We start from the raw sequence: 18,580 nt of genomic DNA on the forward strand, positions 1-18,580 counted from the left end.
TGATCGAAAACGTTCACTTTATAGAGCTTATCAAGTTGAACAACTGTGTAAAAAATCAGTTTGATCGGATATCACGAAGTGTCTGATCGGAACACATATAACTTGCCAATAATGGATTCTAATAGATTTGATCCAGTGATTTGGATTCATTCTTTTCAAGACAAAAAGGTTTCGATTAGGCACTTCATGATTTCCGATCAAGCTGATTTTTTACACGCATGTTTAAGTCGATGAGCTCTACGAAGTGAACGTTTCTGATCGTTAGAACGAGACCGGAGCACATTGTAATTTTGATTATCTGAAATGGAAAACCATGGCTAAAAAATAAGATGGTAGAAATTTTTTTATCTGGTGCTATCTGTTGTCCCTAGAAAGCCTATCGGATTTTCAAAGATTAGTAAACAAAAAAGTAATGAACGCGTTTTCTCGAAAGCCTATAAAATTAAATTAGTTAACAAAACATATGTCCAGATTTTCAAAGAAACCATTTGCAAATTTCAAAGGCAAAAATAAAAATAAGAAGTTTGGATAATCAGTTCTAAATAAGATCAAACGGAAGTAGAAATAAAAACAAATCATATAAGAATAGGAATATTGTTAATACTTACAACGCTAATTCTTCATATAAAGTTTCAGTTTTGCAAAAAAAAATCCCTTGAAATTACTTTGACAGCAATTTGAAGTTTCAGTTTCAGTTTTGCAGGAAAATTCACTTGAAATTATCATGCCTCCATAAGCTTCCATTTTATGTCGTCACTCCTACGAATCTGCAAATAGCAAATAAAAAGAAAATTATTAGTTGCTCTGAGAAAATAAAGACTAATGTAGAAAAAAGACGATATAGATTTCAATAACAAAGGGAAAAATATAGAAAGTCTAAACGACTTAATGCATAAAAGAGACCTTTTGATTTTTGTAAATCAAATCAAACATATGTTTCAAATAAAGAAGAGATTTGTTAGTAAAGAGTTTTCTTCATAAGCTCTTCCAATTATTTGTTTCCTTTTGAAACCAAATTGCCAAATAAATCAAAAATCATGGGATGTGGTAACCAATCCTGTTAAAAATTAGTCACTTTTAAAAAAAAGGGGTAACCAATTCTGTTATTACCAAATGAGAAATTAAAAAAAGAGAGGTTATTCTTTAGAAATCTGACCCCACAAAATCACGGGAAAGGAAAATCACGGAATCTTAATTACCAAATTTTACAAAGGATTCCTTTAGAAACTACTTTAAATGGTAATAGGGAGTACTCCTACTGTTTTCTTTGGAAAAATGCTGCTGCAAGGATAATAATTATAGGATGACTTTGCCATGTTAATGATTTATGTTTCCATTTCAGTTTGGAATTCTCGCAAGTCATGGGATTAGAGTATGGAATGTAATCTTAGTATGGCAGATTTCGTTTCATAAAGGCGGGATAAAAAGCAAAGTATTTACCAAAACACCATTTTATTGAATAAAAGGTGGAGATTTATGCAGGAGTGATAAATCTTGAGCATTGGTTATCTATTGAATTCAAAAGCAGCTCTGTTTTATTGCATAGATATTACTACTCCTTGTAACGAGGCACCCTCTTTGTGGGCCAAAATTTGAGGCCCTAGGCCCGGGCCTCTCAGGCCTTGCCCTTGGGCCGGCCCTGCGTGGAACCATGGATTCATCTTTGGAGACAAGCCGCATTGCCCATATTTTTGTTGTTGACTTTGTTTTCCAAAATCTCTGTCGATATTCGATCGAGGGAAAAAATAGGTAAACATACAAAAATGAAAGGACAAGAGACAAAAACCAATACCACCTTTTAAATTCCACAGCCAAAAGCTCACTATATGGACACAACCACTGGTGATCAGTAGGGTATTTAATAAGTCGTTGAAAACTTTAGAAGAAAAAAAAAAAAAGAGGATACGTCAAATAATTCTAGGGATATGAGGTCAGAAAAAGAGAACAGTATAACCCAAAAGCCACACTCTGGCTCATTTTGCGCCACCCATTTTTGGCCACCAGCATTAAGCCATTAACCACCCATGTACTGATCTGGTACATCTCTCAGTATGTGCAACTACGTAAAGCAAATATTCACGTGGCCAAATGGGTGACAAGATGTCCAGGGGTATCATCCAGGCAACCGTGGATCACAGCACTCAAGAATAAAAACTTGCACGCAGCATAGGAACAAGTGGGTGAATTACATGTTTAGGCAACTGTTACCTGTTAAGGCGAAAGCAACACTATAGACCTCCAAGAGAAAGTGTCCGAATCCTGCAGCTCTTTGCCCAATTTCTGGATGTAACAATTCAAGGAATGTGCTTGTTCATCAATAATATCACTGGACACTACATCGTCTGTGACTTTAATTGCTGCCATTTGAGACAGTTGAAAGTTTTCTCCAATACGTTGCAATTTCCTTGCCAAGTGTAAGAAGGGAAACCAATAAATATCTAAGCTCATGCTTTGCTCCAGTGGTCAGAGACTCCCCTTCAAATGCTCCACCAAAGCCATCTCCTCACCAGGGCTGGAAAGACAGTTCATTATAACACCCTTGACTATGAGAAGGATAGGAAAAGCAAGAGATTATGGAGCAAAAGGAAACGAAAAGAGGAATAACTTGCATACCTGCCAGCACAGATTTTCCCTTTATTCCGTTGATACTTCATGTCTCTTGCCTTACTAGAAGTACTTAAGCTGATGGAAGCAGCAGAGCCCTTTCTTGTCCTGCTCATATAAACAGTCACTTGAGGCCATCCAATTTTTTTGTCAAAGATCATTTTAAAACACACTTAGAAACTAATTAGGAAGTACACATTCACCCACAAAGAAGAGAGGAAAAACTTCAAGAAAAAAAAAGAAGAAGAAGAAGAAAAACAACAACTGTGACTCAACAAAGCCCTCCGAACTCTATTTTCGTCTAAGTCAGCACTCCATATGAGTTATAATGAACTAGCTTTGCTACATGTGAGATGACAAAACATGAATAAGACTAGAACTTCTACAGACAAAGCAACTAAGGCCACTTATAAGGATCATTTGGTTAGATAGAAAGAACATAAAGAGAGACACAAATGACGAACAGAAGCTCTACCTATAGGCGACATGATTTCACTCATCCACGGAATATTTTCCGAGGGAAAGTGGCTCTAGTGAGACATGTTTAATTAAAAGAAGTTATCTCAACTACAAATGTAAAAGTCTTTTTTTTTTTTTTTTGCCAAGTATACAAATGTAAGGGTGGCAAATTGAACCCATACCCACCCACTAAAAAATAAACCCAACCCAGCCCATTAATTAATTGAGTCAGAATGGGTCTAACCCATCTTACCCATTTATTAATTGGATCTTAATGGGTCCACTTAAATGACCCAATAAGTCATGCATATAAACCATAAAAAAAAAAATCCTTTTATCCTCGATCTCCTCCTGATTCTACTTTGAATCGTCTCTCTCTCTCTCTCTCTCTCTCTCTCTCTCTCTCTCTCATCCGTGTTTCGTAGTGTTTTGGATGCCTGGAAATTCAGTCTAACTTAGTCGACGCAATTGGCAATCGGTTGAGTTTAGGGCTCTTGCAAGTCTTAGTGTTTTGTAGCTAGAAAGACGGATTCGAGTGATTTGGAGATTTTTTTCTACTTGGCGTCCATGGGTGGAGATTTTTTGCTTGGAAACTTGGATTACTTTGCTTCACTCAATTCTGCTGCTGCTTCACATCAGTACTCTTTGTTTTAGTGTTTGAAATTAGCTAAGTAGTGGACATGCTGTATGTGTAAGCATTTGTTATGTTGGTATCTTCTCAGATAAAGTATTTCCTTTGTTTCTGTCGTAAGTGGATTGGGGTGAAAGATTTGGTTGAACCCATCTCCCTCTCTCTCTCGTTTCCATTTGTATCTAAAACAAACAAAGAAAAAAACAAAAAAGTAGAACAATTTTGTCAATAGTTGAAAGAACCAAAAAATGGAAAAACGCAATGAAATATTGGCTACATGCCTCTGTATGGTAATTTTAGTATATATGGAGTATCTTAGTCATTTAGATTTACTGGGGTAATATGGTCATTTTAGTGTAAATTGATATTTTAGTCATTTTAAATTTTAGTATATAGTATGTAATTGGGTTAATGGGCGGGGCGGGTTTCATTTTAAATAAATGGGTCGGGTTGGGTAATTGGACTCATAATTAATGGGTTCTAAATGGGTCAATGACCCATTAAAGACCCAAACCACTTGCAACTTACCCATTTTGGCCCAAACCCGCCCATTTGCCACCCCTATACAAATGTAAAAGTCACAACCTTTGGTATATGCACTCCTGCCACTGAAGTCACTACTATTAAGCTACAACTATGAACATACTATTTGCCAAAGGAAAGTAGCTTTAGCGAAACACAATTAACTGCAATAAATACGAGTTACAAATGTAGAAGTCATACCCTCTGGAGTATGCACTCATTCCACTGAAATTGCTACTAGATTCTGAAGCAGTGTCATCATCGACTTCATTAACTGATCGCTCATCTGACTGGAGCTTCGCTGCAAGCAACAATCTCCGCTATCTACCGGCCACGTAATGGGTCAAGTACTTGCATACTTTCTCCAATCCTTCCTCGTATTCACCAATCAGCACGTTAGCACATTCAAGAGATGCATTCTTCACTTCTGAAACTAAATAATCTCTCCAGTGCATAAAAGCAACCCTCAGCGCCTCCTCCCAATCCCTAGCACTGACAAATAAATTGATCCCAGCATTCGCATCTCCACAGTATTCTAAGGTAATTTTGGCAGCTTCTCCTGGTTTTCCAACAGCCTGAAGTTCTTCACAGAGTTCATGTGCCAGTTGCATGACCTCTTTTCCCAGTCTAATGATACCAGCAACAGTTAACACCCCCCTCCAATTACCACAAGCGCGATGAGCCTTCAGTGCTTTCTCCAAACTAGTACAACACAATAAGTTGCTGCAGCATCTTCAAAGCATTTTTTGTTACTGAGATGATCTCCCCAGGCCTCAAGGACTTGTCTCCTCTTGGCAGGGTCACTGATCAGTTGGAGTCCGAGCGGAAAAAGTTCAGGATTATTCTTCATTAAATTCATACAATCAGCATAAAAAGCATCTCCTGCAATAATACGTGCTTGAGTGCATTCTCGTATTTTTGCAATTTGAGGTCGATACTATATTGCATTAAAAGAGTTGGCATGCGTTCCAGTTCCTGGAGAAATGGAAGAAATTCCTTTGGGTCCCATTGTGAGTTCAGTGCCACAATGGCTGCAAGGTTCAGGTCGTAAAGACCTAAAGCAGCTTCATAAACAGCTTCACCGTCAGATAACCATAAAAGATGCTTTAGAGCTTCCTCAGCAGAAGGAAAAGATACTTTCTTTGGATCATCAGAATCTGATAGTTCCACTTCCCGAATCACTTTTATCCTTTTCAAAGCTTCCTCAAGAGCTGGGGGATCACTTTGCGCTAGGGTGGTCAAAATACAAAGCTCTCTAGCTGGACTTGCCACGGCTTGCTCCTCAAGAGCTTTTCTTATGGTCATAAGGACAGCGGATATCTTGTTAATTGCATCAGAACCCTCAAATTTTCTGGCTTCAACAACGTCGGCGCCTTTTAGGCAAGGTAGACATATATAGTTTTTGTAAAGCGTCTCCATGATATTTTCTTCCTTCATGGAACAAACAAATTCAGTAATATGGCTCAGATTGCTTACCTGTCGGACAAACTCTGGAGCCAATAGAAGAAACGCCTTCCAACCACAATGATCGACGATAACATTAAAATCGATCTGATGCCGCCTTACCATGGGGAGTGCATCTTTGAAACGTCGTTGAATCAATGCATTAACAATTGAGGACAGGACCAGTTTATGTGGATATATACATTCGAGAGTATAAAAGCAGCTTCATCTCCATGCAGGACACCTACAATTTTGGCACCTTTTTCCCATATGTTAATACAGTTCCTTTTCTCTTCATTTCTTTTCTTGACAACAGGCACGAAGTTGTCATACTTAGCATTTAAGGGCTCATGCAACACATCCCCAATGTCAACAATGAACAGAAGATCCTGTTTAGTTGCTAGAATAACATGAGTGACCACTTGATCAGTAAAATTGGAGTAAAATGAGAAACTGCTACAGTTGTTGCTTAATATCCTTCCATTAACGTGCAGCCTACTGCTGTCATCAAGCCCAAAAATCAAAGACTTTGATGACCCAGAGTGAACGATAGAAGCCACACACATCCTGGGGCAGGATGATAAGAATCCAAGGTTGTCATGTAAACTTCTCCTGTGACACACAACTCTGACGCATACTCGGAAATAATTCCACCATCAACCTGAACAAATGCTGGAAATCTTCTAGAAGGATTAGGTACAATACCAATTACTTGCTCTTCAAGTGAGATTTGACTGGATATTTTTGCACGCCAACCTGAACATGTCACCAGACCTGGGATATGATCCTCGGAACACACAAGCTCAATTTCCTGTATATAATACCCAGGAAGCAGCCCATTTTTTCCTGAACAGGTTTCTGGCAAGCAATCACTGTGCCTAAAGCCAAAATGAGAAGAACCAAGAAGTACATGTGAATCCAACCATACAAGATGCAAAGTGGATCCGATTGAAGATTCTGACTATGAAACCTCAACATTGAATTCTTTTCCTTCTAGCTCTTCCAAAAAATCAAGTTGAGGAAGCTCAACAACACACAAATAGCAGTTCGACAAAGATGCAGCCAAACGATTCCTCAGACCCTTGGACCAGAAAGCTATGTCCCTAACAGGGCTTGGAAATCTTAGATTGAGTAGAAACATAGGAGGTGGAATTAGAGATATGGAAAGAGGGGTTACTTGTATCTCGGAGCAATCAATTACAGTTCTCTGCGACAGCTGTAAGCCAAACAAAACTGAAGATTGTGATCTGGCCTCCCAGAGTACAGCAAATCAACTGCAGCAGTTTCGTAGGGTCCCACATAAATCGTACTCCATCCTGTGTGGGGCATCTAATTTCTTGTTTCAAGTACCAATGATTGTAGCTGAAGGACCAGATCTTAAGGGAATCATATCTTTCACATCTGACAACAGCTGCAAGAAGATCTGAATGACAGTTCCACTTTTGAATTCTACAGTTGAGTCCATCGCCTCATTGATGCTAAATGAACTTCTTTCTAACCCATTCCTCTTGAAGAAGATGATTGATGGACACTTCTTTTCTGCCATCCGGTCACAAACTGAAGCAATTTTCGCTCCATCCGGCATCCATTCCAAAACTGATCCCATGAAGGACTTTGATTCTGAGACAGAGTGCGGCGCCCCCGAATCTCGTTCCCAAACTTTAATCTTCTTATCCAATGAAGTAGCATTGTGAACCATGCTCAGTGTCACAAAGTACTTCCCATCACCTCGCCATGACATGGGACACTCAAATGAATAATTGGCACTAGATGTTGGTTCACCTAAAACCAAAATCCAGACTCCTAAGAAAAACTAGATGACGAAAATTATCAACCATATCTAAAAACTTTTGTTGATTAAGCAAATAAAACGATAAACTGTATCATAGACCTGGACACAGTTTCCCATTACAGAAATTAAAGAACATGTTGAAAAGACAGAGCCACATACTTTTTCCAGGAAACCGCTGTAAGAGTACATCGAATTGCAAACAAAATTACAACGAACATCTATCATAATTTCCTTTTGGATAATATAAATTCAAATTGTCTCTGATGTGTTGCAATCTGCTAGACTCATCAAAATTTTTACTTGAAGGCAATTCAACAGAAACATTCTATTGCGGAATCAGAGTCTTGTATGTTCTAAGACTTGGACTCCCCAGAGTTTTTTCCTTTCACTGAATGACATGGTAACCCATGAGCGATGGCATTTTAGCTTTTATTGCTTTACCGTGCATATTTCCATTGCTTTAGGTCAATAATGTTAAAACAATTCCTGCAGCAAGAACAATAATCGGTTAAAGCTAGAAGTTCAGTACTTCAGTGTAGCGATTGTTCCTTTATCTTCTATGTTACATGGGGTTAGGTACGGGTGTCTAGTGAAGGTATGTATCCATGTGTCAAATTCATCAACTCTCATTCAAGGGCATATGGCAAAATACTCGAGTTTCTTAGTGCATTATGTTTTATACTTTCTTGAATACAATGACGTTTAGGAGATCCCACGGAGCATTTCAGGCATAACATAGAATCTTATTTACAGCTTCACCTATGCTAGGTGATGTCTAAAAATGCTGACCAAATATTTCGTAAACTTACCCAAGTGTTTGAACTAGTACTTCATAGTTCATACATCAACTAAAAGTTAATAAGTTGCTTATTGCAGAGAATTTTGTTTTTGTGTCATACAATTAGATATGTAATCGGTTTCATGGAGTCAATTAGATGGGATAATTATTAATCAATCATGCCCAGTTTTCTTGTTTATTTTTCCAACATTACAAGAAAAGTATATTGTGCTTGATTCAGTTACCATTCAGCCCTCCGCTTCATTTCTAGCATACATCACCAGAAAACAGCATCATTCTTTCTTTCAGGGAGAAAAAAGAAAGAAGAGAGAAAGAAGAGAAGAAAGCAAGAAAAATTCCCAGAGTTTGTCTTCTCTTCTTCATTATTCATACAATGATGAGGCAAAATTCCAATAACCAACTCTTCATGTGAATGTTTTCAAACTAGAAAAAAAAAAAACACCACATATCAACAAAGCACATTATATGTGACAGGGAAATGCGTTAACAAACAATGGAAAGAAGTCCTTACTCACGTCACCACCTTCAGGAAGCTCCTCAGGTGCCATCTCATACAACAAATCCCAATCTTGAGTCATCACTAATATCTGGCCATAACCAGTAATTACACCAAGCAGATCTCCATCTGGACTAGGTGAGATTTCCTTGACACCACCTTCCACTTTACCCACCATTTCTGTTATATTCTTTTCCACGTTATGTAGCAGTAGAAGTCCTTTTGAGGTCCCAACTATAAGTGCTTCTTTCTCCATCAAATAATCAAAGGAAGTAATGATATCCCAGGTTCTAAATCAATAGGCTCAGCAGCCAGAGACAAAGAGGTGTTTCTCCATGCTATGCCATCCTGTCACATTCATAAACTTGCATGAGTTTTCCCAAAAGAATAAATAACCACATGAGAAAATCTTGAACTAATAAGTGGATATTCACAAACTTATGTGCAACCTTCCAGACAAGTGTTTGAATCTCCACTGAAAAATATTGCCAATACTTCTACAACTATCTTGACAGATCTTGCATATACGTTTTCGGTAAGATGGAAAAATAAAATTTCAGTGCAGACTATACATACACACAAGCACAAAGTTCAACATCTGAAATTAGCAGTTTAGGCATTAGGACTCTCACAACCACAAAGTTCAACCTCAGATTCTCAAACTGAACTGAACAAGCCTTAATCTCAAACACTGGGGTTGCTAATTGGATCCTCATCCTCCAGGAAAAGCCAAATCCTCAATAAATGTCAAAGGAATCAAGACTGTATCGCAGTTGACCTTATTTCTATCCCTTAAAATTCCGTTTAACGTAAATTTTAACGAGGTAAAATGTGTCTGGATGGCCATGAAGATGGTTAAACCAACTGGAGACCCAGACGCAAGCATTTGGGAACCCCAACTACTAAAATCAAATATGAAGAACTCTAAACATGTTTTCAAAAAAAAATCCACCAAATTTAAAAAAACATCAGAACATATCTTTCCTCCTGTCTTCAAAATTTACGGCAACATTTTAAAAAATTGCAACATTTCAAAAGAGTATTTCCTCTGAGTCAGCTCTGACTGTTGACCAAATTTCTAAAGGTTCGACTAAAAGGACATTATCATAAATACAAATCCCGAATTTCCTTATACGGCCAGACTTCAATTCTATATTGTGGAAAGATGTGGAAAGATGTGGAAAGGAAGGGAATCCCTTGTTTGGTTCTAACAAAAGAGGGGAAATTTTCAAATCCAAGTTCAACTTTTCTCTCACTTTCTCTCTCATTTTCTTCATAATCATTTTCTTCTTTCCCGGGCTTTGTTTGGAACATGGGGAAAGGAAGGGAAAAGGAAAGAAAATTGAAAAATTTTCCTTCCCCTTGTTTGGTTTTGAGAGAAAGAGAGAAAGAGAGAAAATGGAAAAATAGAGTTATGGGAATAGTAAAATTCTCTCCTTCCTTTTCTCCCATTTTCCTTCTTAATTATTTTCCCTCCTCTTCCTTTTGTTTCCACAATTTCCAAACAGAGAACAGAGTGGAATCATAAAAGAGCAAGAACATAAAATCAGGAGGTTGGGAAATTATTGAAATAATGTCTAATAAGTAGGTAAAATGTGCTTATTATGTACAGGCATTAAAGGATACACTGCTTGTCAAAGCAGTCATGTATAAGGGGATAAATAGAAAGCGCACAAGTGAATGAGGTTTACTTGGGACGAAGGAAGTTGAGTAGCGTAAATGAAGTTGGAGGAAGAAGCGAAGAACAATAGGTTTCGCTCGATGTCGAATGTGGCAAACCCAAGGGCTTCTTCATCCTCCGACTGCAACTGAAGGTTCCACGTCAGCTCCCGAGACTGCTTCAGATTATTCATCTTTCAACCCACGAGTTCACTGTGTTATGCACCAACAGAGCCAAACCACAGAGCTGTTGATTGATGAGAGAGAGAGAGAGAGAGAGAGAGAGAGAGCTGTTAGCTTCGTTTTCGAGGGTTTTATTTTATGGGTAAGATGGTTTTGATGAGGGAAGGGAAGTGCGGTTTTAGGTTAACCGAGTACATTTTTGTATCAACTATATCCTTAGGATAGGAGAGTATCAAAATAAGATTTTTTTTAATTCATAAAGTGATTTTATTTTGATACTCTCAATTGAAGTATTGAATTGGAATTGGAGATGCTAGTACAGATGTAAAGAAACTTGAAAAACAGAAAGTCTACACACAGCAGATCTGTGCACAGATTGTGCACAGATTTTGTTGTGGGGCCCACCACGGGTCCCACACAAATCATCCGAGCCGTTCATTAAATGTAAAACATTTTTTCAAATGTTCCCGTAAAAAATAAACTCAATCCAATACCTATAGGTGCTCGATCCAACCATATAACTTTTCATTATCCGAAAATCTGAATGAAAAGTTAAATGGTTGGATGAAGCATCTATTGGTATTGAATTGAGCTTATTTTTTACGGGAACCCTTGAAAAAATGTTTTACATTTAATGAACGGCTCGGATGATTTGTGTGGGACCCGTGGTGGGCCCCACAACAAAATCTGTGCACAATCTGTGCACAAATCTGCTGTGTATGTAGCAGGACTCCTTGAAAAATATGTGAAACACCATCAAGCAGTCACGAAATCTAATAAAGTATATGTTTACTAGTGTTAATTCGTACCTACGGCACTACGTATCCTAATTAGAAGAGGGATGACAATTGTATGATTTATGTGAAAATCATGGACACTTAACCGGAAAGTGAGAGGATGTACTACAGCCTTTGGATCAAATGAATTTAAGTCATTTTAACAACGTATCCCCACATCCTTCTGTTGTTTATAATAATAGCGATATGTTGTGATTTTCACTTTTTTTTTTATACCTACATCTTCTATTTGTCTTCTTGTAATATGGATTTACAATGTCCTCCTTCCAAATGTGAAAATATATACAAATGAATGGTGAATTTGGCAAATTCACATACCAAGAGGATAAAAAAAAGAAGGTGTGGTAATAAAAAATGGTAGTGTAACCTACTTTTAGATATATAATTGGATTTTTAAGTTAGCTTACGTGCAACTCAACTAGTTTAGGGCCCTGATTCCAGACCCTATAATTAACAATCAAGCAAACACTCCAATGATCCTAACGTTTGAAATATTTGGTCTTCTTTGAATTTAAACATGTGATCTCATAAAAAATAAACACTTACGGAGTATTTACTTTTTCATAGTCGAAACCCTTTGGGTTGAAATCTAACTATATGTTAGCAAAGAACATATATATAGTAAAAAAGATTAGAGCGGTCCTTTTCTCCTTCTAAAGAAAACACTTTATTTATAGAATTCAAAATTATTTACAACTGTCCTAAAATTACGTGTAAAAAGGCATTGATATCTACGAAAAAGGAAAAATCATAGTACTAGATTAATGTGAGTGATGTTGTAACGCCCCCAATTTTGGGTACGTTAAATGAGGCATTTATTATATAATAAAAAGAGTCTGGCTCATTATTACATCATAAATACATCATAAGGAAAAGGTACATTTATTCAACAAGGAAGGAAACTAGGGTTCTTAACACTACTCTGCTTGCTCTTCCATCCTAGCAAGCTCCTCTGCTCCAAAAGCTTCCACGATGTACATCTTATCCTGTTCATCTAAGGAGTCTGACACATTATACCAGCGTCGCCACCGATATAATATGTCAGGGTCACCAAAAGGTAACACCGTGAGCTACAACGCTCAATAGAACAAACTCATACCCGCTAACCCATAACTTACAAACAACAGGTTATACAATCATCGATTTCCACATGATACATGTATATACAGCTAACAATGACACATCCACATTCGTTAATCATCTATCGTTGGTGTCCAAGATTTTCGTGTTTCTCCTACGCGACTCATCGTAGACCGTGTCAACATTTCAACCTTTCAAAATCATTTGTATTGGCTCCGTACCGCGGATAACCAAGCTACACACCCAACCTTTCAAAATCATTTGCATTGGCTCCGTACCGCGGATAACCAAGCTACACACCCAACCTCGGTTCCGCCGTTCCGGTCTCCCGAGTATCCTCACAATGGTTCCGCCGCACCGGGTTCCCATTGGCACACAATTGCATTGGCTCCGTAACGCGGATAACCAAGCCACACACCCAACCTCGGTTCCGCCGTTCCGGTCTCCCGAGTATCCTCACAATGGTTCCGCCGTCCCGGGTTCCCATTGGCACACATTTACACACACACATTTCACATAATGCCATCAAAATCGGTCATTATGTAGTTTCAAAAATATTTCCTCCTTCGAACATATTTTTTCTTGTTAACCACACCCTAGGTGTCATGTTTCTATTTTCTCGATTTTTGTGTCTTGTTCTCATGCATAGACTCCGCGGTAGGACTTTTCACATACGCAACCATAAATCATTCATTGTAATCTAACAAGATCATCCAATTCTATATTGCTAAGCATGCTCGAAAAGATCAAAATATGAATACTTCAAATCAAGCGTTAAAATCTTACCTTTCGAAAATCGTTATATCTTACTTTTTGAGAAATTCAATACAACATATGTTTATTTAAGACAAAGTCATTTATCCAACATGTTCATACCTCCATTAGTGAGATAAACTTATTGACAATCATGCATTTTAAACGATAAGCTTATTTACTTGAAACCAAACAATAGATAATCTTATCTACGATATTGATACTTTGAATCAAGAACATGCTACTTTCTAACGTAAATTCTATACTATGCGTAGAGTTATTGGACTAGGGTTCTACGTATACTTAGGGAAGTGAGTAGAGAAAATCTACATGATCGTAATGTCATTTCAAAATTTTGTAAAACGAGCTTGCTATTTATTCCTAATACTTTAACTTGCCTTATCATAAGCAAAATAACTAAAGTTATACTAGGGAAAATGAGTAGAGATTTATCTACCTTGATCCGAAACTTAGTCGGTGCCGAATAAGCTAGTTGGAAGATTTTCTACGGGCGGTGAACTTGCAAATCTGGACCGAACTTTGGATGGCAGTAACTTGGTCAATATTTGGCCGAATACGATCGTTCTTGGGTCGAAGTTGAAGCTCTCGAAATGCTCTACGACTTTCGTGAAGGAAGTTGATCCTAGAAACTACTTTAGGTAGGAGAAAAATGGTGATAAAGGCAGAGACAGTATGCTGTCAGGAAATGGAAATCCGAGATTTTTACTGAACTTCGGATGCCAATATCTTTGGCATTTCTTCACCGATTTGGATGGTTCTTGGGTCTAACTTGAAGGTTTCGAAGTGCTCTACAACTTTCTCGAAGGGAGTTGGTTCTAAAAACCACTTTAAGCAGGAGAAAAATGGAGATTCGTGGAGGACAGTAAGCTGCCTGGAAAAACAGAAATGGTTTCTAGAGAGAAGTGAGAGCAAGAAGTGAAGGTGTGAGTTGAATGGAAGGCATGGGGTGCTATTTATAGCCAACACTTGAGCTTCTCCTTCCTCCTCTATGGCCGGCCCCCCCCTTCTCTCCTTTCTCCCATGGATTTGCTCCATTGTCATGTCCAATCAAGCTTGAAAGCATGCCAAGTCTTCCATGAGTTGTCACTTCCATTTGTTGGCCAAATCTTTAGGTCATCATGAAGGGTTTTGGACTTGTCAAGTCTATGGGGAGGTTGCTTGCAAGAAGTAATATAATGATGGCCTAGCTTTGTACTTTGGAAGACTAGAAATGGGTTGGCATGTAGTCAAAAAAATAGGCTTAAGGCTATAAATGTTGCTTGTGTAAGTAATCAATACTCATGCACACACTCCACCCCACTCTCTCCATCCGGCCTTTCTCTCTCTCTCTCTCTCTCTCTCTCTCTCTCTCTCTCTCTCTCTCTCTCTCTCTCTCTCTTGTATCTATATACATCCAAGAAAATCTAGGAAAGTAAGTCTAGGATTTTAAGACTAGAACATAGGTGTGCATGCATGGCAAAGCTAGCCTTGCTTCCTTGGAAGCAAAATGATGAGATTCCTTAGCCCATGATTTTGTATTGTCAAATCAAGGCTTCATTGGCAACTTAATTGCTATTAACCAATGGTCAAAAATTCTCCTAGCATTTATTAACCATTGGTTAAAGAAGGTAAGTATGAGCTTGAATGACTAGTCAAATCTAGGTTCTCATTATGGCAAGTCTAAGGTTGAAGCAAAATGATGGGATTCTTGTATGACTTGTCTTGTCATGCTTTTAGGCAAGTCAAAGGTCTAATAACCAAGGGACAAAAATTCCCCTAACAATTATGGACCAAGGGGTAAAGGGATATTGGTAATAATTTGATATGACTAGTCATGGAAATCTATTGTCCAAGGGATAATATTTTCCCTAACATTTATGGACCAAAGGTTAAAGTTTTCCCTTGCCTTTATTATCCAATAGGTAGGGTAAGTAATGATGCTAGGTAAAGTGAAATGACTAAACATAGGAATAAAATGATTACTCCTATAGTCTAATGGTTCAATTAGGGTTCGGGGGTTCAAAAGGCTCAAAGACGGTCAAAAAGGTCCATCTAGGATTAGGAAATTGTAACTAGATTGAAACGGTAATTAAGGTTTTCTAACGAATTGGTTGAAAACTAATTCTACTTGCCAAGTAGGATTTCTAGCCAAGAAATATAATTTAAAGATTTTATTTTAACTCACTAGAAAAAAAAATACGAGTGCTTCTACAAGCATACTTGTCTTTAGAAAATGACTAGATTGCTCGGCGTGAAAGATATAATTTTATAAGTTTCAAATCTAATTATGATGGATTATAAAAATTAAAAAGAAATTTTTAGTAGCAAATCCAAGTAATTAAGATAAAATTTAAATATTTAACGAAATTTTTATTTACCAAAAATCAGGGTCGTTACAGATGTGAATAATTCATAGAACTAATCTCAATCACAAAATTAAGAGCCGAGCAACAGAAAAGGGACATGGAATTTGTCCACAGAATTACTCTTAAATTGAATCTCATTTGACTGCTCTCAATGTCATGGACTAAAGAAATACCGCTCTGTAAAATTCACATCTTTTTTATGGAAATTTTTAGATGTGAATGAACTTGGGAGGCCATTGACTTTCCCGGGCCTCTTCTCACCTTCACTTCCCCTCTTCAGCAGGAGTTTTTCTAAGCGCCACATTGCCCAAATTCATTTCAGGGCAGCACTTCAAGGGGGTTTATAACTTAGACTATATAAGAGTATCAATAGTGGAATAAGCAAATGTGAATAACCAAAACATGTCACATCAGATTTTGATTATCCATTTAGAGGTTGCTAAAGTTAGCAATGTCAAATCCTACATTGGTTATTTTTTGTCCATAATCAAACTAATGGGCCCTCCAAACTTTTTATCTTCATTTTACGCATATTTTTTGAAAAAGCGATTTTTGAAGGAAAAAAAACCGTTTATGTTAGAAATAGTTCAAAAAACATAGTTTTTCAAAACAAAAAATAGTTTTTCAAAAAACACACACTTTGTTCACTTAAAAACTGTAAATACAATTTTGAAAGAATTGTATTTACACAAATAGTTTAGAAATTTTAAAAACTATAAATACAGTCTTTTTAAAACATATTTTGTGTAAAAAACAGTTTTCTATAAAAGAGTTTTGAAATTTCAAAAACAGTTTTTTGAAAAACACACTTTATTTACTTGCAGTTTTCAAAAATTTTGAAAAAATTGTTTTTTGTAAAAAAAAAAGTTTCTTAAAAAACAGAAAAAAAATCTGAAAGTTACAGTTTTTTAAAATTATTTTTTGAAAAACGTTGTTGAGAGAGAGAGAGAGAGAGAAAAAAAAAATGGAAGAGAGAGAAGGTTTTTGTGTAATGTTGGTGTAGAGATAAGATTTGGTTATTGACAAAATATTGCTAGCTTTGATTATTGAATAGTCAAAATTTGATGAGTTGTTAAGAGGTTTCTAGGTTTGGTTATTCCAATATGAGCACTTTTTTTATCCAACATTGCTAATTTTAAAAAAAAATTATTTTTGTTATTCCAATGTAAGCACTTTTTTGATCCAACATTGCCAATTTTAAAAAAAAATTATTTGTTTATTTCAATGTGAGCACTTTTTTGATCCAATATTGCTAATTTTGAAGAGCCAAAATCATGTTTTTAGCATTCCACACAGTTTTTAAGACTTCATACTTTATAATTCTGAGTTCGTTCTTGTGTGTGTGAGAAGCAGACGAAGTTCAGTCCGCTAAGACTACTCACGATAGTGTTTCTTGAGTTATGGTTCTTGCCAGATTATCCAGAGAGACAGAAGCCGGTTCAACCTCAACACCTTCGGTTACAGTAGGCGGCGAATATGTTTTAAAAATTATTGTTATTGATCATTCCTTTTATGTTCATTTCGTTAACTGTAATTTTAGTTATGATTTTCATGTAATGGAATAAGAATTTCTTATCTGAATTCGCCAATTACGTCGTGTTTTTCCCAACACTTTTTGTAATGCCCTACCTATTTCTAGAATAAAATTCCAAAATACACTATATTTTATACACTTTCAGGCCCCATTCTATCCGTATATAAATTTACATCTTTCAAATAAAAGAGAAAGACCTTCCAAGTCTCTCCAAACAATTCTTATATGCTCCAATTCAACCTTCACTAATCCAGCTCCACACCTGAAAAATAAATTTTCCAGGAAGCATACGATACAACAGAATAAAAATATTCGGAATCAAGTGGAATTAATAACGATAATCGACTACCAAGTCCAAGCAAACAATCTCAAGGGGCCCACGTTCTCCTCAATACATGATCAGTAACCCTTATCAGCACCTTTCTCACCTAGCCTACCCATCTATCAAGTTTGGATAGAATATTGGTAAGGTCACTCAATTCTTTTCGGCCAACAATATCATAATCAATAATTATTATTCTACTTTTCAACAATATCTCATAGAATTTTAACAAATATTACGAGATAATCAATTGGAGTACAAATTGAGAATGAAGAAAGGATTTCAGAAGTGAAAAGCATATCGTATACTCCCCGAATTACCTTAAAACATGTTCGGCCGTTACTCCTACGGATTACATCGTCATTATCGATGCCTTAAAACTTTTCCACCTTCGTACTAAATACGCTACTGACCCGCCAATATTCATGAGAATAAATCCACCATCTAAAACATAAATAGCTAGCTATAAAATTAACTCTCAAGCTTTTTCTCCCTTCTCTTTCTTTATTGCTTAGTACCCACCTCTCTGTTCGCCAATTGAACTAACTCTTGGAAGCAAAGAAGGAAGGTATGGAATGAGGTGTGGTGAAATGGTGAAGGATGGAGAGGAATTTATAGGCAAAGGTTCTCTCTCTCTCTCATATTATCATCAATTCCTTGATTAATCCTCCTTGATTCATGGGATTTTAAGAACAATATTTTAATGAAAAACCTAACAAGAAATCTATGAAGAATCTTAGAGTTTGTGTTAAAAACTAGGGTTTCCATGGTTGTAGGATAGAAGTATAAGATTTGAAATCCATCTCTCTCTCACTCTCACGGTATCTCTCTCCATCTCTCCCTCTCATTAATCTTTCCTAGATTCATGGGATTTAGAGGTACAAGAAAATCCTAGGATTTTTAGGGCTATAATTAGGTTTGGCGTAAGTACATCTAAGAGATACAGGATCTTGTGTAAGTAAAATTTATCAAAATCCACCATTCTCCATCTCCCACCATATCTCTCTCTTTTACTTGTTCTCCAAACAAAATTTAGGTTTTATGATGGCTAGGATTTTGAGATTCTGAAGATTATGAAAGTACAAGGTTTATATGTAAGGAAGATTTATTGTCATTAACCCTCTCCCAAATGAAATTTCT

General features: G+C 36.8%; 1 pseudogene; it reads right to left on the minus strand.

Annotated features, from left to right (window-relative positions):
* Positions 1 to 555: 555 nt before the first annotated feature.
* LOC131321422 (elongator complex protein 1-like) lies at positions 556 to 10,693 on the minus strand (annotated as a pseudogene).
* Between the last annotated feature and the right edge of the window lie 7,887 nt (positions 10,694 to 18,580).

Source organism: Rhododendron vialii, chromosome 3a (assembly GCF_030253575.1).
Source record: "Rhododendron vialii isolate Sample 1 chromosome 3a, ASM3025357v1".
NCBI classification, from domain to species: Eukaryota; Viridiplantae; Streptophyta; class Magnoliopsida; order Ericales; family Ericaceae; genus Rhododendron; species Rhododendron vialii.